Source organism: Lepus europaeus, chromosome 7 (genome assembly GCF_033115175.1).
Source record: "Lepus europaeus isolate LE1 chromosome 7, mLepTim1.pri, whole genome shotgun sequence".
Taxonomy (NCBI): Eukaryota; Metazoa; Chordata; class Mammalia; order Lagomorpha; family Leporidae; genus Lepus; species Lepus europaeus.
The window spans coordinates 5,353,106-5,374,155 of record NC_084833.1 but is presented as its reverse complement, the minus strand read 5'-3'; the positions used below and the strand labels follow the sequence as shown (position 1 = coordinate 5,374,155).

The 21,050-nt window shown below is 57.9% G+C and overlaps 1 long non-coding RNA gene across 1 annotated transcript; it reads left to right on the top strand.

Annotated features, from left to right (window-relative positions):
- Positions 1 to 13,862: 13,862 nt before the first annotated feature.
- Positions 13,863 to 20,324, top strand: LOC133762827 (uncharacterized). The gene is made up of 2 exons (XR_009866355.1): positions 13,863 to 14,835; positions 19,983 to 20,324. It is a non-coding gene; the product is annotated as an uncharacterized LOC133762827 (long non-coding RNA).
- Positions 20,325 to 21,050: the final 726 nt, after the last annotated feature.

Below are 21,050 nucleotides of genomic sequence, written 5' to 3'. Positions count from 1 at the left end.
GACAGACAGAGGGAGGGAGACAGGGCTTCCCCATCCGCTGGTTCCCTCCCCAGGTGGCCGCACGGCCAGGGCTGGGCCAGGCCGAAGCCGGGACTGGAGCTTCTGCCTGGTCCCCCACGTGGGTGCAGGGGCCCTCGTCCGCTGCTCTCCCAGGCGCGTTAGCAGGGGGCCGCATGGGAGCGGAGCGGCCCGCACTCTTGCGTGCCGGATGCCGGTGTCGCAGGTGCGGTTAGGAGGCCCCGTGCGGCCCCGCCCGCGCTGGCCCTCGGCCAGGCCCATGCCTGCCCCGCAAGGTCTCGGCGGCGTCAGCCAGGGGCTCAGGGATGCTTCGCGCAACGGCGTGGGGCGGAGCTTCCGCCACGTGCGCTCCCACCCCCGCCAGTTAGAGGAAAGCGCGGGCATTTCTGGGGTCAGCAGCCAAGCCCACCCCAGTGCGCAGTTCAGCGCAGCTGCTCTCAGGCACAGAGCGGGAAGCCTCGGGAAACGAGGGAGCTTCCAGTGTGGGCCCTGCCCCCGCGTGGGAGACCCGGATGGAGCTCCAGGCTCCTGGCTTTGGCCTGGCCCAGGCCTGGCTGTTGTGGGCATTTGGGGAGTGAGCCAGCGGACAGATCTCTCTCTCTGTCAAATATAAATAAATTAAAAAACTAATGTAATCAAAGCAGTGGAGTATGGCTCAGCAGTGAACAGATCAACGAGTCCAGACAGATCAGTCACGTGCAGGAAGCTCTAAGTGTTACATGGAGCGAGGTTCACTCTGTGGCGTGTGCTTTCGTCACCTTTGGCGAATGCTTAGGTCACGAATGCGTGAGGCGACGCATCAAGCACAGTTCCAGCGCCCCAGGGAAACCCTCACCCGCTCCCCCTCTTCTTAACCCCACCCCCTGCCAAACACCTGCTCTGCCCTGGACGTCTCCCTCTGCCAGTGTGGAGGCTTTGGGGTCTGGCTTCCTGCACTTAGCATCGTGCATCCGACATCAAAGGGTAATGAGGTATATTATTAAACGCTTAGTGACATGACCATGTTTGGGTCATGGTTTTATTTTATTTTATTTTTTAAGATTGAGCTATATGTTTGGAAGGCAGAGTCACACAGGGAGGAGAGACGAGAGAGAGAGAGAGAGAGAGAGAGAGAGAGAGAGAGAGAGAGGTCTTCTGTCTGCTCATTCCCTCCCCAAATGGCCACAATGGCCATGACTAGGCCAGGAGCCCAGAGCCTCCTCTGGGTCTCCCACGTGGGTCACTCTCTGCTGCTTTCCCAGGCACATTAGCAGGGAGCTGGATTGGAACTGGAGCAGCTGGGACACGACCGGCGCCCACATGGGATGCCGGCGTCACAGGCAGCGGCCTTACCGGCTGCGCCACAGTGCTGGCCCCCTAGGTGTTGTATCTTCGATTCAGAGGCCCAGGATGCCTGTCCCATCAGCAGCGCCAGACAGCAAGAAGTTCCAGAAGCTGCTGAAGTCACGTTAGGAAGATCTCAGAAGCCAACTGGCGGAGGCCGACTGGGGCTGACTGGAGCTTCAATATGAACAGTGGTTGTACTGAGTGGAACCTTCAGGTCCAGCCATCGCGGCACAGCAGTGTTGCTTCATTTTATTTCTAATTGGCAAATAATAATCCTATGTATGTATGGGGCATGATACAATGTTTCTATACATGTATACATTGTGGAATGATAAAACCAGGGTAATTAGCATATCTACAAGAATAATTTTGAAAAGGTTTATTTATTTGAAAGGCAGAGTGACAGAGAGAGAGAGAGGGAGAGAGAGAGAGAGAAATCTTCCATATGTTGATATATACCCCAAAACACACAACAGCCAGGGCTGGGGCGACCAAAGCCCAAAGCGGAATTCAACCCAGGTCTCCCAGGGGCCCAAGCACTTGAGCCATCTCCTGCTGCCTTCCAGGGTGTGCGTTAACAGGAAGCTGGACTTGAACCTGGACCCGTGCGCTCTGACGTGGGATGTGGGCATCCCAAGCAGTGCGCTAATCACCACACCAAGCGTCCACCCTCGCCCGGGGGTCCTGATGGTGGCCACAGGCCGTCCCCTATGTCACAGCACAGCTCTAAGGATGTGGAGTCTTTCACGCACGGCTTGGTGTCCCACAGAGGGCGGCGGGAGCTGGCCTGGGTCCTTTTACTCTCCTCCTCTGCCACGTGAGGACGGAGCGTCGAGGGCCCCGTCTGGGAAGGGGAGACCGAGCCCTCACTGTCCACTGAACCTGCGACTGCCTTGGGCCTGGGCCTGGGCCTCCCGGGCCCCACGACGGTGGGACACACATTTCTTTTCCTTATAAAATACCCCATCTGGGATATTTCATTGCAGCTACACAAATGGGCTAGAAGGGACCCACGTCTCTGAGGGTCCTGCTGTCGGCAGAACCCAGCCCGCAACCGATGGTGGATGGCCCTCCGCGGCCCCCAGCCACCCCTGCATAGTGGACACGGGGGCAGCAGGTGCCGGGTCTCTTGGCTCACAGGTCTCCAAGGCACCAGGGGAAGGTCTGGCTCGTTTTCCCGGCAGGAGGGACATGGATTCTGCACGCAGGAAATTGAGGTGGTGTTAGCCGTTGGGCTTGCACACCGACGCCCTGCTCCAGCCCACGGGGAGCCACCTTGTGCCGGTGCCACTGGGGCCTTCCGGGCAGATGCGCTGACAGCATGCTCTCCGGCCCCCTGCTCTCGCGCCGTGGTTTGAACATGCCCTCCTGCGTCCAGGCGTTGTGCCCTCCTGCGTCCAGGCGTCATGCCCTCCTGCGTCCAGGCGTTGTGCCCTCCTGCGTCCAGGCGTTGTGCCCTCCTGCGTCCAGGCGTCGTGCCCACCTGCGTCCAGGCATTGTGCCCTCCTGCGTCCAGGCGTCGTGCCCTCCTGCGTCCAGGCGTCGGGAGCTGAATCCCCGTGCAGTCCTGCTTCTTGAGGGGTGTGCCCTCATGCGTGGCTTCGTTATCCGGGAGTGGGCTTGTTAGCAGAGCGAGCTCAGCCCCTTCACTCTCCAGCTCTCCTGCCCACCGCCAACGCTTCCTGCCTTGTCAGCAAGATCCTCTTCTCCACCACTCTTTTTTTTTTTAATTAAAAAAAAATTTAAATTCAGAGAGTCATAGACAGAGATTTTCCACCTGCTGTGCACTCCCCACATACTTGCAACAGCCAGGGTTGGCCAGGCCACATCCAAGAGCCCAGAACTCCATCCAGGGCTCCCACGTGGGTGCCAGGAACCGGCACCTGCTGCCTCCCAGGACGTGACCCGCAGGAAGCTGACACAGAAGCAGAGGAGCCGGGACTCGAACCAGGCATGCTGATAACCCCGGTGCTAAGACCTGCCCTTTGCCCTCTGTCTAAAGCCCCGGCCCTGGAGTTTCCACTCCCGACCCTGCTGTACTGCTCTTCCCACAAGCTCGGGGACATGTCCTCGCACAGCGTGGCTCCCCGTCTGGAGTGCGAGCCCCGCAGGGGTGCAGGTCTTCGTGCGGCTTGCACGCCACTGTGTCCTCGGGGACGCGGGTGGGACCCAGCAGGTGTCTGCCCGGTGGATCAGTGTGCGACGTCTTCCCCCTCACTGACGGCGAGTTCTGTTCGTGTGTGACGCTGACGGGTGGCTCTCTGTCTTCTTGGGATCCAGGGCCTTGGAGAACGGTCTCCACCCCATCCTTCATGCCACCCCTGCTTCTCCTGTGACGGGCCAGCCTGTGAGTTTCTCATGTGTCTATAAAGGCCATTCTGTAGTTCAGAAAATGAGGTACTGTGTCTTTCTTTAAAAATTTATTTATTTATTTATTTGAAGGGCAGAGAGAGAGAGAGAGAGAGTTTTTCCATCTGCTGTTTCACTCCCCAGATGGCTGCAGTGGCCGGAGCTGTGCCGATCCGAAGCCAGGAGCCAGGAGCTTCTTCCAGGTCTCCCACGCGGGTGCAGGGGCCCAAGGACTTGGGCCATCTTCCACTGCTTTCCCAGGCCATAGCAGAGAGCTGGATCTGAAGTGGAGCAGCCGAGACTTGAACCTGAGCCCATATGGGATGCCGGCACTGCAGGTGGTGGCTTTACCCACCATGCCACAGTGCCAGCCCCGGTACTGTGTCTTTTCATATTTTCCTGTCCAATTATTTTCTCTATACATTGGTAATGACAGTTACATCGCATTGCATTATAAGTTGTTCCTGTCAATCATTACATGGTGTTTGTTTTAGGAATGGACATGATACTCAATGCCAGCCAATTTTGTAGGGGAGAGCACCGGCAGGATTCTGGCAGGATGCAGGTGGTGCACTGAAAAATAGAACAGTGGGGCCAGCTACAAATACGCGGCTTCACTTTGAAAGGCAGAGAAGCAGAGAGAGGTCTTCCATCTGCTGGTTCCCTCCCCAGATGCCCGCAACAGTCGAGGCTGGGCCAGGCTGAAGCCAGGAGCCTGGAGCTCCACCCAGGTCTCCCACGTGGGTGACATCGACCCAGGTACTGGAGACGTCATTTGCTGCCTCTGTGGGTGCATTAACAGGAAGCTGGAATGTCAGCAGATCTGGGACTGGAACCCAGGCCTCCCAAGTGGCCAAACGCCAGCCCCAGAGATGTGGGTTTGGAGAAACAAGGGGCCGGCCATCAGCATCGAGGGCCATCCCCACGCCCAGCCTGACCCCAGGGAGGGGGCTGCGTGGAACTCTGAGAGGGGAGCACCCAGGGGCAGTGACACAGCTCAGCCACACACACACACACACACACACACGGTGTGGAGCGACCGGAGAAGCGGGGTGCAGATGGGAAACGTCCAGCCCCGGAGAGTCTTAGGGAGAACCTAGGAACAGAAAGACCCGCCCTCTCTTCCCCTCCGATGTTGTCCCGGGTGGAGCTCCCGCTGAAGAAGCCCAACGGAGAGGTGGGCTGCGGCGTCCCTCTCCGCCTCACCGGGCCTCCGCCGGGGGTTCTGCACACGGGCGCCCCCTGCTGGTACCTTGGGCTGGTGTCTGTGCCTTGCAACTGAACACAGGCTGCTAATGAAGAAAGTTCTACGGGTTCGTTTTCGTGTTAATGGAAGGCACCTGTGAGACCTAATAATAAAAATTCATAACCCATTAAGTACACGTGGGTGGCTATTACAGAGCAGGTGTTTATCCCAGTAGCCCGACATCAGAGTACCTGGACCCCACATCGCAATGCCTGGCTTCAGTTCCCGGCTCCAGCCCCGACCCCAGCTTCCCACCAATGTAGACTCTGGGAGGCAGCAGGGATGGCTCCAGTAACTGGGTTCCTGTCACCCATGTGGGAGACCTGAGCTGAGTTCCTGGCTCCCAGCATTGGCCCGGTCAGCTCCCGCCACTGGGCGCCTTGTCTCTCTGCCTCTCAAATAGTTAACTAAGTGGCTGCTCCACTTCCGATCCAGCTCTCTGCTGTGGCCTGGGAAAGCAGTGGAAGATGGCCCAAGTGCTTGGGCCCCTGCGCCCAGGTGGGAGACCCGGAGGAGGCTCCAGGCTCCTGGCTCCGGATTGACACAGCTCTGGCCATTGCAGCCAACTGGGGAGTGAACCAGCGGATGGAAAACATCTCTCTCTCTCTATGCCTCATAAATCTTAAAAAAAAAAAAATACTCTTGCCGGCGCCGCGGCTCAACAGGCTAATCCTCTGCCTTGCGGCGCCGGCACACTGGGTTCTAGTCCCGGTTGGGGCACCGATCCTGTCCCGGTTGCCCCTCTTCCAGGCCAGCTCTCTGCTGTGGCCAGGGAGTGCAGTGGAGGATGGCCCAAGTCCTTGGGCCCTGCACCTGCATGGGAGACCAGGAGAAGCACCTGGCTCCTGCCATCGGATCAGCGCAGTGCACCGGCCGCAGCGCGCTACCGCGGCGGCCATTGGAGGGTGAACCAATGGCAAAAGGAAGACCTTTCTCTCTGTCTCTCTCTCACTGTCCACTCTGCCTGTCAAAAAAAAAAATACTCTTAGCTTTGCCAGTGGAAACCAGAAGTGTGCAGGGAACTTTCCCACAGTGTTGCTGTGGATTCGTTTCTGAGAGGAAGAGCGTGGTGGGGGCAAGAGGCGCGGAGTCGCCACACAGACCCTGGGAGTCCAGTAAAAACAAGCCAGAGGCAAGCAGCCTGCTGACTTGTTTATTTCAGTTGCTACAGCAGCTTTATATAGCCAAGGCAGCCAATCCTGTCAAGGGGCGGTCTATGCCCTAACCAATCACAGCCTGTTGCTGGGCAGTTTCCAAAGCCATCCAATCATAGCCTGTTGTCAGTCAGGCTCTGTTGTCATGTGGTTTCTGAAGCCATCCAATCACGGCCTGTTTTCCGGCTCTGCTGTCACATGATTTCCAAAGCCCTCCAGTCACGGCCTGTTGCCAGGCAGTTTCTGTTGTCAGCGGCCATCTTGGCATGACCTTCTCACCTTCTCATTCCACCACATTTCCCCCTTTTCGTTTATTTTTGAGCAACGGGAGGCATGCTCCTTGGCCATACCATTGTTGACCCCGTTTCCATGTGGTCTCCGTACGCAGCTGTGCCTGTCTTAGGTTGTCCTCCAGGGGATCTTACCTGTCCTTGACTAACCAGTGCTCAAATCGAGAGACCACAGGAGTGCTTGCTCAGATGGGGGTAGTAATGACGAACAATGTTAATCAGGAATGGCATGACCACACATAGGCTGTGGGCCATTTGAGTGGCTGACCAGAGCTAGTGGGGTATAAAGCAGTAACAGATATGGCTATGGGCAGTTTCTCAGGGTAGGATGATAAGGCAGGTGTGTCCGCTAACAAGGCAGATTCTCAGTCTGGTTCAGCTGGTTCTGGTTGGCTGTCAGTTGCAGGCTTGATGTTTCTGGCTGGTACCCAAATGGGCTGTCCCGCATTCTCTGGAAAGACACAAGCATATCCTCCACCTAGGTTAGCAGAGGGTGTGGTCCCTTCCATTCTCCTGTCAGGGGGTCTTTCCACCTAACCATAGGGGCTGGGGGCTGGGATGGAAAGGATCCCCAGTGTTTATAGGCTGCGCTGATCCCTTGGGAATCAAAACTAAGAAAATTGATAGTGAAAAGGACCTCAGTCAAAGCAAGCTGTGGGTCTGGGGGCATATGATTATTTTTTGCCTTTGTAAGAGATCTTTAATCGTCTTATGAGTTCTTTTCAATGATTGCCTGTCCCTGTGGGTTGTATGGGATACCTGTGGCAGACTATGTTCCAGGATTTCAGGAAGGAATTACAGTCCTGTGATGTATACGCTGGCCTGTTATCAGTCTTTATGGTCCAGGGGACACCAAGGACCAGCATGGCTGACTTAACCGCCTTCATCGCATTACTAGCCTTTTCTCTGGATTGGGCTGTTGCAAATACAGCCTTTGAATAGGTATCTACCGCCACATGGACAAACTTAAGTTGACCAAAGGAGTTAATGTGGGTGATGTCCACTTGCCAGAGCTTATTAGGAGCAAGGCCTTGTGGGTTCACTCCTGCTTGGTGCAGTGGGCCTAACGGGGCGAGGGGTGCACAATTCTTGCAAGAGTGCACTAGGTGTTTGCATTGGCTTATTGTTAGCTCTGGGAAAAGCAATTTTATGTTGCTTGCTGACATATGAAATTTTTGGTGTAGAATACGGGCTTGTTCTAGGTGTCCAGTGGAAGCCGTGTTGCAGGAGATAAGATGATCAACCTTTCTGTCGCCTTGGAAAATAAAGCCAGGTAACCCAGTATGTGACCTTACGTGTGAGATACACCATGGGTGTTTTCTGTTCTCAGTTAGCTCTTTAAGTGTTGTGAACATCTGGTCAATTGGCTTATTGGTCAGGTTAAAGACTGCAAAAGGGATCGTCTTTGCTACCTGTACTGAGTATTTGCTGTCCGAAAATATATTTACCAGCCCATCCTGGCTAAGGAGTAGAACCTTGACTACTGCCCTTATTTGTGAGGTTCTACATGGATCTTATCTTTTTCTGTTGAGGATTTGATCACTATTCCAAACAGTGATTGTTGGCATCATAAACGCACACGGTGCCATGGGTATAGGTGGATTAGCAGGGAAAGCATGTGTTGGATAGTCTATTTCTAAGGTTTGTAATGTCTGGAGCAGCCTGTCCGCTGGCAGGTGATTGTCAACCTGTCCTAGGAAATTTTTTTTTTTTTTGGACAGGTAGAGTGGATAGTGAGAGAGAGAGAGACACAGAGAAAGGTCTTCCTTTTTGCTGTTGGTTCACCCTCCAATGGCTGCTGTGGCCGGCGCACCGCGCTGATCCGAAGGCAGGAGCCAGGTGCTTCTCCTGATCTCCCATGGGGTGCAGGGCCCAAGCACTTGGGCCATCCTCCACTGCACTCCTGGGCCATAGCAGAGAGCTGGCCTGGAAGAGGGGCAACCGGGATAGAATCCGGCGCCCCAACCGGGACTAGAACCCGATGTGCCGGCACCGCAAGGTGGAGGATTAGCCTAGTGAGCCACAGCGCCGGCCTGTCCTGGGAAATATCATTAAAGTTTGAAAGAGCGTGCTATTCTGCATCAGTGTGGACAGTTCTAATTGTGATAGGGGTAGGACCACTATGTCTGGCTCCGTGTTAAATCTTATTGGCATAATATCTTAATTTAAGTCCCATCATAAGGATGGCATCTACTTTGTTAACTATTTTATGACACTCGCTCTAGGCTATGTGCACCCAAAAAAGTGGTCCGTGTTGTTGCCAAATAACTCTAAGGGGGCCCTGAAGGTAGATATGGTTATGGCAAATACAGGCACCTGAGGGTCATATCTAAAGGTTTTTAAATTTGACAACTGGGTGTTAATCTTTTCTATAGTGGACTTGGCTGCTGGTGTCAATGTGATTTTTGAAGAAGGGCTGTTTCCCTTAGTCAGTAAATCGTATAGCGGTCTAAGCTCTGCAGGTGTTAGGGGAAGGAAGGGCTTCAGCCAATTGATTTGGCCACATAGTTGCTGAAGTTCATTAAGTGAGTATTTATGCTTGACTTTTAGTTTTGGGCCCATTGGAGATATACGGGAGGAGATTTCATAACCCAGGAATTGAAAGGGAGGAAAATGTTGTACCTTTTCTGTGGCAATAGACAAACCCAGGAATTGTACATTTCTTACTGTCTCACTTAGACAGGCATTCAGAGTTACCGCACTCTTGTGAGCAAGTAAGATATCATCCACATAACGTATGACCGAGCACTGATCTTTACGTGTGCTGGTCGCATGAGAAACATATCTTTGGCAAATGGCAGGGCTATTTTTCATGCCTTGTGGGAGTACTGTCCACTGGAATCTTTTTGCGGGGAGCTGGAGATTGGGCTCCCATACTGTAAAGGCAAAGTAAGCCTTATCCTGCTCTGCAATGGGGATGGAAAAGAAGCAATCTTTGATATCAATGGTAACTATGTGGTATCCATTAGGAATGGCCCCTGGATGGGGAATGCCAGCCTGGAATGTTCCCATCTTTTTAAAATATTTTTGTTAATAGCTCTCAAATGCTGTAGAAGCCGATATTTTCCTTTTTTTTTTTTTTTTTTTTTTTTGTATCACAACAATGGGTGTGTTGTGAGGGCTAGTGGAGGGCTCTGTCTGTCCCTTTTCCAATTGTTCTTGTACCAATTCTCTAAGGATGCCAAGTTTGGGTTGTAATATTGGCCACCACTCTACCCAGATGTTTCCTTTTTTTTCCTATTCAATGGGGATTGAGCCTGGCTTTTGTATGAGGAGAGCAGTGGCCCCTAGAATTGGGGGTGAATCTTACTTGTAGGTTCCCCATTAAAGCTGTTGGCTTGTGGAGATTTGTGACCTGTAGTAAGGACTGCTTGCATTTGTGAGAGCACATCTCTCCCCCATAAGGTCGTGGAAACCTCAGCAATTACTGGAAAGATGGTTCCCGTATCGCCATTGTCATCTCTCCAAGTTACAGGCGTGATGACCTGATCAGCCAATTTTAATCCTCCAACGCCTTGGAGGTCAGGCCCGGGTGCCGTCTTCCAATGTTGCATTTTTCTTGCATCCCTAGCTTTTAAGACAGTGGCATCTGCCCCTGTATCAATTAAACCCACAAAGGCGATGTCATCTAAGTATAGGGTCGATTTTGGCCTCAGGTTGAAGATGGGCATCGACCAGTTAGTGGTGGCGGGACTCCCTCTTACTTGCTGGGCTGAGGGTCGCCACACTGGGAGTTTAAAGGTTTGGGCTTGCAACCTTTTGCCCAATGAAAGCCTTTTTTACATCCTGGACACAGCGTTTTGGGCTTGCCCCGTCTGTCAGCGTTTGGGCAGTTTTGCCGTAGGTGTCCCGTTTCCTGACATCCCCAACAAACCGGAGGGTCATTAGACTTCCTTGTGTTCAGTTTGTGAATGGCCGCAGTCAGGGCCTGTATGGGTGTATCGGCAGGGTTTACCTCCTTTGTGGCTACTATCCATTTAGAAATGTCTTCATTACGGACTGGGGCGATTGCCGCTTCTGCCTCTTTGGTAGCACCTTCCCAGGCTAATTGTTTGACCAAATTGTCTTGATCAGGGCCAGGTAGTATCTGTTCTCTACTGCCTCCAAGACTCTGGCAAGGAAATCGGGGAACCATTCGCCTGGGCCTTGAACCAGGTTTCTAGAGAGCTGACTATGATCAGGAGGATTTATATTTTTCAAGGCTCTAAGTGCCAAATCTCGGACCTGATCAAAATAGGCAACTACTCCAACGCGGGCCTGTTCATGAGGATCTGTGTAGGTGCCGCGGCCGTAAGCACATCAAAGGTCACTGCTATTCCGTAGGCAGCATTAGTCCTCGCCAAGGTTTCACCTCTTCCTCATGGGAGGCTTTCCACTGTAGAACTGTGGTCTCGACAAACACGCTTTGAGCAGTGCAGCCCAGTCAGAATGAGTTTGGAGGTTCGCTGCCCATGGTGTGAGCACCTGTTCAAAGTAGGGAGAGTCGGGGCCTGACTCTCGAGAAGCCTTTTTTAGCACTTACGGGTGTTGGGATCCAGGGCCTGGATTCTGCATCCGCTCCTACATTAACAGCAAACGTGCGGGTGGGATGGGGTCTAGCAGCTGCCCTGAGAGCCTGGGGTGCCTGGGAACTGCCACCAATGTGGGGATCCTCACTGGGTGTGGATGGGATGACCTCGCATGGGTTATCGCCTCGAGGTCGTCTAAGGTCATCCCAGGGGTATATGGGGGGTGGCTGACCAGGCATTGCTGCGTTGTCTGCTGTCATGTCATTTTCACTGTCGGAGCTCTCTCCCTAAGTCATCAACTGTTGTCTGTGAGACAGGGGCCTGGAGTGACAGGCTCTTATCACTCAAAGATTCACTATGTTCAGTAATCTCTGTGGGCTTCTGAGAGGGGGGTGTCTTTCCCACGTTTGAGTGCTTAAGAGCAGCGCGCCACGCCAACTCTAGCCAAAGGAAAGACACGCACAGCACTGCTGCCAGAACAAAGCAAATTCCTAGCCCTCAGCGGCTGATGGCATTCTGCAGGGATCCCCTACGTTAGACGGACAGACAGTGGTGTATCAGCTCGTACCTATGTCCTGTGCTTAGCGGGGGACTTCCTTGGTTCGTTAGGTCAAGGCCGTATGCCCACACGGTGTCTCCGGGGCGTCACCTCTCTCAGTGAGGGAAGATGACTTGGTCCCGAATTCTGGGATGATCAGTCCCTTATGTGAATTCGCCGGGCGAACCGAAAGTAAAAGGAGGAGCCGAGAAGCGACATACGCTTCTGGGCGGTGTGTGCCTAACCTGGGGTCACTTAGACCGAGGACGAGGACAAGGAAAGGGGCGTAGGAGGGGGTTCTGTGCTCACCTCACAGAACTAAACAGCACACAGAACACCGAAATCCAGGGGGGACCTCACCGAGTCCGACACGCTGTCTCTCTCCCAGTCACGTTGGCGCCAGATGTCGCTGTGGATTCGTTCAGAGAGGAAGAGCGTGGTGGGGGCAGGAGGCACGGAGTCACCACACAGACCCCGGGCGTCGGGTGGAAGCAGAACTGAGGTGAGAAGCCCGCAGACTCGTTTATTTCAGTTGCTATAGCTGCTTATATAGCCAAGGCAGCCAATCCGGTCAAGGGGCGGTCTATGCCCTAACCAATCACAGCCTGTTGCCAGGCAGTTTCCAAAGCCATCACAGCCTGTTGTCAGTCAGGCTCCATTATCATGTGGTTTCTGTAGCCATCCAATCACAGCCTGTCGTCAGTCAGGCTCTGCTGTCACGTGGTTTCCGAAGCCCTCCAATCACGGCCTGTCGTCAGTCAGGCTCCATTATCATGTGGTTTCAGCAGCCATCCAATCACAGCCTGTCGTCAGTCAGGCTCCTCTGTCACGTGGTTTCTGCAGCCATCCAATCACAGCCTGTCGTCAGTCAGGCTCCGCTGTCACGCGGTTTCCGCAGCCCTCCAATCACAGGCTGTCGTCAGTCAGGCTCTGCTGTCACGTGGTTTCCGCAGCCCTCCAATCACGGCCTGTTGCCAGGCAGTTTCTGTTGCCAGGCAGTTTCTGTTTCAGCGGCCATCTTGGCACGGCCTTCTCACCTTCTCATTCCACCACACCACGGGTCTCAGATGGCCACCCGGACGCCTTCCTGTCCAGGCACAGACAGGCTCAGTGTGCACGGCCTTGTGAGAGCGACGCTGCGGTGCCGGCCGGTCCGGGAGACAGGCCCCCGGGTCGCGTTTGGGGACGTCAGGACGGGGGTCACTTCTGGACGGGCTTTTGCAGCCGTTCCATAATGGCCGAGGCGTCAGGAAGGCCTCCCGGGGCTGTACCCGACTCCCCCGGCCTGGACTCCCCGTCCGAGGCCTGGGCTGCCCCTGCCTGCCTGCAGCCTCCCACAAACCGCTTCACTCTCCGACCTCAGCTTGCTCATCTGTAGAATGGGCACTGCCTCGCTCATCTCAGGGGAGTGAGAGGCAAACCCAAAGACACGTGGCTCCCCAGCACCTTCCACGCCGTCGCGCGTGGCTCTGCCCCTTGCTGCTGTGGGAGCTCAGGAAAAGTTGCCACGAGTGGCAGCCTCGCCTGCTCTCGCCTGTAAAACGGCAAGAATAATATTCTGCATTGCGGAGTGGCCGCGACCCCGAAATGAAGCGTCGCGGGAGAAGCGCCCAGCCCGTGCCTGCCCTCCACGCGGACTGCGATGTAGCTGTGAGGCCGCAGTTTTTATTAAGATTCCGCGGATTTACTAAGATTCTGGCGTGGCCTGCGCAGTCCCTCTGTGCAATTCCCCTCGCGAACGCCAGAGGGCGGCCTAGACGGCAGCACGCCCGCCACACGCACCCCGGGCGCAGCGCCGTCGTCGGCCGCGCGGTGGCGCTAGGCCACAGACGGTGCGCTCCCCGCAGCGCGGAGCCGCACGCCGTCGCCATGGAGCCGCGATGCGGCGAGGGGCGGGGGGCGGAGGGAGGGAGGCCCCGGTGACGTCCGCGCTGCTCGCGGCCGCGTCTCCCGCGGCCTCCCGCTCCTTGCCTATTTTGGAAGAGATGCTGATGCGCGCGCGCTGGCGCCTTTTTAAGGCAACCGGCGGAGTGGCGGCTCCGCCAGAGCCCGCGCGCTGCCCCCGCCCCCGAGCGGCGAGCCCGGCGCGGGGCCCGGGCCCGGGCGCCCCCCGGCGCCGTCCGCCCCACCCCCCGCCCCTAGCGCCCTCGGCCCCCGCGGGCCCCCTCCAGCCGCCGGGACACGGGGGTGGGGGCTGCCCCGCGAGGAAGTTCGGGGACCCTCTCTGGACCAGGTGAGGACGGCAGCAGCCGGGGGGCTCGCCGGGACTCGGAGCCCACCTGTCTTCAGCCCTCACCTTGCTCCCCTCGGGCCCAGTCTGGAGCCAGATCACGACCCTAGGGAAAACCGGTCCACCCTTCTTAAACTGCAGCCTGCGGGAAGAGCCGTGATTGGCACGGGCCAGTGGCCACTTCCCGGACAAGCAGGGGCCAGAGCCTGGTGGGGGGCCAGAGAGGCCAGTCCGCTGGGCCTCAGTGGTGAGGGGAGCTGGCACAGGGGCCTCCCTGGCCCTGTCCCGCACCCCAGGGCACCCGCGGCCTCCCCCCTGACACAGTGCGCTTCGGGCTCGATGGCCACTCGGACGAACTCGAGGACCCTGTGGACGCTTTCACTGACCGGCCGCTGCTGTGCCCCACTCTGCTCCCATCCAAGGCTTCCTGCAGCCCAGCAGCTCTCTGGAACTTTCTGGAACCAGCTTTTCGCAGAGTGTGCACCTCGGGGTGGAGGTGTGGCTGCCGGGCCCTGCAGGGGCTCCGTGGACGCAGCCCCCCGAAGCCTGCGTGCTCCCTGCACCTCGGGATGTACCCAGGAGCGCTGGGAGGTGCTTGGCGGTCTCAAGGAGCTGTGGGGGGTCTGGGTGTCTCTGGGCCCCTGCTCTGGACAGGGGTTGGGGATCCAGAGGTGGACCCGATCCAGCCCAGCACCTGCGGGCTGGTGTCTGCGACAGCTCGCCCTGGAGCCTGGACTGGCACCGGAGCCCAAGGTGCACCGCAGTGGAGACCGAGGCACCCTCGGTGAGACACGATTCGCCAAAGCCACACAGCGGCCCGGGGCACGCCCCCAGCCCCACCTCTGGCCCAGCACCTAGACCAGGGCTCAGTCCTCGGCCAAGTTCCCTGCGCCAGGAGCCAAGGACCTGGTGCGGTGGCAGTGTTGGCTGTGACCCTTGGGTCACCTCCTCCCCTGCTCTGATGACCTCTCGGGGGCCCCCACTCCAGCCGTGGGTCTGGGGTCCTCAGGCCCGGCCATGGGGCCCCTCCGTGTCTGGCTGGGAGACCCCGGTGAGGGGCTTCTTCCTCCCGCCAGACGGACGCCAAGGATGGCAGCCGCAGGCAGTGTGGACGGCTTTGAGGATGCCCTGGGGGTCTGTTTCCTGTACCTCGGAGCCCACCGGAGCCCTCACACGGTGAGTCCCCTGCTGCACTTGGCACGACTGTGAGAGTGGCCGCTGCGGGCTGGTGTCCCCGTGCCCCTGTCCGCACACCGCCCAAGGTGGCTCTGCTCACCCGGGGCTGAGGCCTCAGGCCTCCGTGGACCTGAAACTGGACCTCAGAGTGCCAGGGCCCCAGGGGCACTGGCCTCAGAGATGCTGGGTGCTGGAGGTGGACTGGCCCTCTGCAGAGAAGGGGCTGTGTGGTGACGCCCCCCCCAACAGGGGACTGGTGGCAGGGCAGGGACTGGAACCCACGGGTCCTGAGCCCCCCTGGCCCAGGACTCCTGCCGCCTCCTGCACGCTGACGTCCGATGGAGCCCACTCCCCTTCTCCCTGCACCCTCCACACCTGTCTGGGCCTCAGGAGCCCCCACGCCCCCTGGAAGGAAGAGCCCCCTCCAAAGCCTCCTGGCACCCCTCCCCCACACACTTCCCGGTTCCAGAAGCCACCCCATCCGTGGGCTGCAACCCCTGCCCCCTCTTCCTGCCACAGTGCCAGCGCTCGCCGGGGTGGGGGTCCTTGTTTCCCTGCCCTGGGGGGTCTCTTCCCCCTTTCTCCTAGGCTCAGGCTTTCTGGTCATCTCTGATCACTGGCCTCTAACAGTCTCTCTGGGGACCGCCCACCCTGTCCACTTCCCCGGGTGGGGGGCGTCCCCTGAGGAAGCCCCTCTGCTGGCCAAGGGCCAGTGGGAGGAGTCACAGGTGCTGTGAGCTCTGAATGAGTGAGGCTGGGTGTAGCAGGCGCGGGCGAGGCTGTGGCTGTGGCTGTGGCCTCCGTGGCAAGGCGCGTGCACGTGACACGGGGAGACGCTGGAGGCGGGGGGCCTCGCGTGGCCGAGGCGCCGCTGGGCAGGAGGCGCCACCAGGAGGGCGTCTGGGTCATGGAAGTCACAGGAGCCAAGGGGCCGCTACGCTGCGGCAGGAAGTGGTCAGATGGCTTCCGGAAACCTGGCTGAGGGGCCTCGGCTGCTGACTTCTTGGGGCCTGGCCTGGGCTCTCCACCCCTGGCCTGGGGGAGCAGAATGGATGCCTGCTGATGGCCAGGGAAGGGGCTCGCAGGGACCCCAGCCAGGCCTTTAGTTCCCCGTGTCTCCCTCCACTCCCCCCTCCCGTCGTCTCCACCCTCCTCTTTGGAACGGCTGCACCCCTGCCTGGCCTAGCCCAAGCGTGGCTCAGACCAGCCGGCCCCGGGGCTGTAGGGGGAGGCCCTGCTTCCACACTGGCCGCGCCAGGGCCGGTGCCATCGCCCGTGGCGGCCCATGCCCTCCTGGCACAGCCTCGCGTGGGGTCCCAGTTCCCGTGAAGTCAAAATGGTGGGGACCCGCGTCCCCCCTCCCTGGCTCCTCCCTTGAGACGGGGCCGCTTCTCTCCTCGCGGCTCGGTGGAACAGCCGGGAAACCGAGCCGCGAGAGGAGAAGTCACGTGACCGTCCGGGTCTAACAGCTTTGCATTGCTTTAACTGAAACTTCTTGGGGCAGAAAAAGCTTGCTTTGGCTTGGAGGTGCCCGTTCAGCCTTGGGCAGCCGTGTGCTCAGGGGTCCCTGGAGGCTGGGCACAGTGGGTACAGAGGAGCAACCATGTGGAGAGCCAGGAAGCAGAGAGAGAGAGAGAGAGAACAGCCAGGCCGAACTTGAACTCCAACAATGAAACCTCACTGACCAAGGGCACGGCCCCCAGGGACCTGAACCTCGCCCACCCCGCCCACCTCTCGGACGCCACCGCCAGATCAAGTCTATCCTTAACCCGCCAACACCGAGGCATTGGAGGTGGTCCTACTGAACCCGCAACACCCATGGCGCAGAGCCGGGCTGTGAGGGGTGCGGGGCCAGAGCCTCCACCAGCCCCGCTCAGCTCGGCCACAGCCCCAGGACCAGACCTGCTCCCGCTGCCTCCCCACGGCCCTTCACGTGCCTCAGGACGTCACACCATGCCCTGCAGGCTGCCTCTGAGTCAGCGTCTCCAGCCCTTTGGACTGTAACATTTCTGACAAATTCTTAGGGTGCACCTTACTCCACGCGGAGGGGTGCACGGTGAGCAAACAGACCAGTCCCGCCGGGTGGCTGCAGTGTGGGGGCAGGGACGGGAGACCACCAGCCACCAGAATAGAGTGTGGCGTAGAGTCACTGTGAAGAGTGCTCACAGAGGCTCGGGGTGCCTGGTGACCTGTAGCGGGGACTTGGCCTTGTCAGGGAGGCCAGGGAAGGCTTCCTGGAGGAGGTGACATTTGAGCTGAGATCTCCAGGGAACATGGGGTGAACAGCGCCCCCGGAGAGGGAACGGCATGTGCAAGGCCATCGCGAAGGGAGGGGGGATGCAGGGGCAGCGGTTGGAAGGAGGCGCCTGTAGCTGGGGTGGGGTGCACGAGGCCAGGCAGGCTGGGGTCAGCACAGCCAAGACCCGGGGAGGGGTCTGCTCATTCCTCGTGGCTCCCCGTGGCCCCTCACCGCAGCTTCTCCACTCAAGGCTGGACCTGGGCATCTTCATCTCGGTCCTGTCCTGGCACAACTCCGGGGCCAAACCTCCTGGGCCAGGCGGGGACTGTCCTGGCACAACTCCGGGGGCCAAACCTCCTGGGCCAGGTGGGGACTCAGCCCCTTTAGCACCACCTGCCCCCGGCACACATGTGGATACGGCCGGCAGCGGGACTCACCACGCAGAGTCCACGCTCAGTCCATTGCACCCCCAGCCACCCACCCTACACAGCAAACCCAGCCAGCAGGGTCCTTGCCGCTCTGCCGGCTCCTTGGGCCGGGTCGTCCTTTCTTCCCACAGTGTGGGATGCCAGCCTGGATGGAAGCCTCACTTTCCCACCAGGGAAAGTGCTCACCGCACTGTGCCACCGCCGAGCCTGGCGCACACTGAGCCCTCACGTACGGTTCCACACAGGCCTCACGTCCCTGAGCCCCTGCCCCTGCCCGCCCCTATAGCTCAGAGCCCCGGTGTGGCCGCTGGTGGGGCACGCCGGCAAGTGGAGGCAGTGCAGGGCGACAGGCTCGGGGGATAACTGGGGCGGGGGTAGTGCGCCAGCTGGGGAGGGGCGCTGACAAGGTGTGGAGGGTCTGGCTCCTAGTCCGGACCCCTAACTCCCTGAGGACGGGGCCAGAGCCTGGACTCCTGCCTTTCTACTGCACGCGGAGGGGGTCGGCCCCCGTCTGCATTTGGAAGTGATTTTTGGATTTTGTGAATTGATTTTTCTGCCCCCCTTGGAGCAGGGCTGGTCTGACAGGCTCCCTGCCCGGGAAAGCTGTTTTCATTGGCTGCACACCCACCAACCGCCATGGCTCCGCCCACTCACCCGGCTCTGACCGCCTCCACGTGTGGGTGCCAGCGTGTACCCTCTTCACATGAGACTTGTTGATTTCATAACCATAAATAGATGAAATGTTCTGAATGCGAGAGGCGTCGGGGGAGTGATCGCGTAACGAAAAGGCCTTAGGAGAAAGCAGAGCCAGTGAGGACCAGCGGGGCGTGGGGCTGATGTGTGCTTGGACCTGCGTGGTCAGCGCCCCCGACGCAGACCCGGGGCACCTGCTGAAGACCTTTGCATGGTCCGAAGCCCATCAGTTCAAAAGAGCAATCCAGTAAAACCGACAAGGAAGCAGAAGTCGGAATCTTCGCTTTCTGGGTTTAATTCTAGCTGTGTGACCCTGGCCAAGGGACTCAGCCATCCTGAGAAAGGGTGCAGAGCTTCTTCCCTGGGTCAGACTGCAGGCCCCAGGAACCCGGAGGCCCCGTCGTAGCCCCGTTTTGCTTCCATAAGGAAAATTTGTCTTCCAGACAGTATCGTTCTCACCCACCATGGGTCATCCCCTCTCCCCACAATGGCGCCCTGAGGGGGCAGGGTTGCGGTGGGCATGCCGTGGGGGCCCTGCCTCTCCATTGATGGTTCTGTGTTGCTATGGGAACAGGATGTGGAGCATCACTTCTGCCTGGGGTGCTGCAGCTCCACGGCTACAAACAGGCTGGAAGCTAATCGGAAACTGTTGCACAGGGCCTCCCAATCTCCCCCTCCTTAAGGTGCCCCATGGCATTCGGACAGTAAAGGGAGAAAAAAGAACAGTTTGCTATGTCCTGGGCCTAGAGAGCTTTCTGAGAAAAAGGGAGAAGCGAGTGGAGGTGCTCCTGGGGAGGTGCTCTTCTCCGAGCAGGGCCAGGGTAGAGAGGGTCAGTTAGTAACTGCAGCCACTTGGCTCTGCCCCTGTGGAGGGAGCACAGCCACAGACGATGGGTAAACCAATGGGTGCGGCTGTGTCCCAGTGAGGCTCGACTTACAAAAAGAGGTGCGAGTCGGAGAGTGTGCCCTGTGACGCAAGGGAACCAGCCTGGGCTGGGAGCTAGGCGCCAGGCTAAGCATTGCCACTGGCTTGCTGTGTGCCTTGGAAGTCGTTGTCCAATCTCTGAGCCTTCATCTAGCAAGTGAAACCCCGTCACACCCGAGTTTCCCCATCTAGCAAATGAGCATCATGGCATCAGTCAGGTCATAAGAATCTGCGAGGCCAGAGTACATCTGAAGTATCGTGATCCCCCTGTGGGCAGCTGCACCCCAGCCTGTCCCACCGCTGTGTGCGGAGGCGGGCAGCAGCCTGCCAGAGGGCGAGGTGTCTCTCTCCAGAGTTGGGTTCTTGGTCTTTCCAGTCTCCAGCCCCGGGTGACCCCGTTGCTGTTGCAAGCTGAGTGCAGGAGTAAACGAGGAATCCCTTCCTTTCCACCACCCGGCCACTTGGCAGGAGGCTCCAGTTCACTGGAGAGAGTGATGTGGCTGCAGTGGCCGGGGGCCAGGCTTCGGAGCAAACCTTTGGGACTTGGGCCGGGACGAGAGCTAGGAAACGTGAACACCAGCGCTCCCCTGGCACATTCGCCTCTGACCTCAGCTGCTCCGGGCCCCAAGTCCCGAGGCCATGGCTGCAGTCTGGTGGGGATCTGACCTGCCGCACCACCAGCTGCATGGAGGGACCGTTCCTAAGCCATCTTGTCCACCTGCCCGGTCTGAGGACCCCTGAGAGCTTCGCCGCTTGGCATCTCGCCATCTTTGAAGCCCCATCAAGTCTTCACTCGTTCATATCCTCTCCCCCCTTACCCCCTTTCCTGCCTTTTTGTCACATTTTCTCTTTGTCATAAAAGCATTTGTCCAGAGCAAGACAAGACACACACTTTGACATCCCTCAGTCGAGCTGCTGGCCCCAGAAAATCTCCAGGAAAGTGGAGTCTCCAGGCTGTTCTGAAGAATCGCGTTCTCCATTCATCCTCCAGCGCCTCCCAGAACCTCCTCCTCCTCCTCGGAAATCTCTGGAAAGGACGCAGCTCTCCTCCGATCGAGGTTGAGGGTGAAGTCCTCCGAGGTCCCTGAAAAACCCATGCAAGACAGAGGCAAGGGATCTCATGGCCTGTTCTTGCTATAAAAGGGCCTTTTTCGGAAAAAAATAATAAAGAAAGGAATCAGCCAATCCCTCCTCGATGCCATCACCTCTTCTTGGTGATTTTTCGGGGAAGGAGTGGGCGAGTTGCCATGGCAACAGATGCGCGCTCTGCTCAGTAAAGAAGGGACCTTGATATTTTTTCTCTCTCATTCTCTCAGTTGTGTCTGTGTGTGTGTGTGCGTGCATGTGCGTGCTACACATGCCTGTGCCCACACCAAGAATTTTTTTTATTTAGAACTAAAGAAAGCCCTTCTCTTCTCTCAGCTCCCCAAATATGGAGTGATGGAAAACCACTTACTCCTGCAGGCCAGGGAGGATTCAGAATGGCTCCAGAGAAGGGAGGGGGTCCTGTGGGGCTCCTTTCCTTCATGTTTTCTCGAGAGGATGCATGCAACGTAGCTTCGCAAATGCTTAGGGACCAAGGGCTGGAAATAGGGCAAAGATGCTGGGTGGAGAGGTGCAGAGGACGTATGTGCACGAGCCCAGTGAGTGGCATCAGGGAGGGCACTGGAAGACACAGTGAGTCTGCAGAAGCCTGCAAATCCATCTACGTGCACCACCAGATGCATAGGGGAAAGGCCCAAGCAGCTATGGACACACACACACACACACACAAGTAAACATAAATACATACAGCCACAGCACAGGAAGTTGGAGACTTAAAAAAAAAGGCTGGCCTAGATGCAGGCACAGACAAACGCACGCCAATGCAGGGACGTGGACAGATGGCAAGATGTATGCAGACAGACACACGGACACATACACAAACATG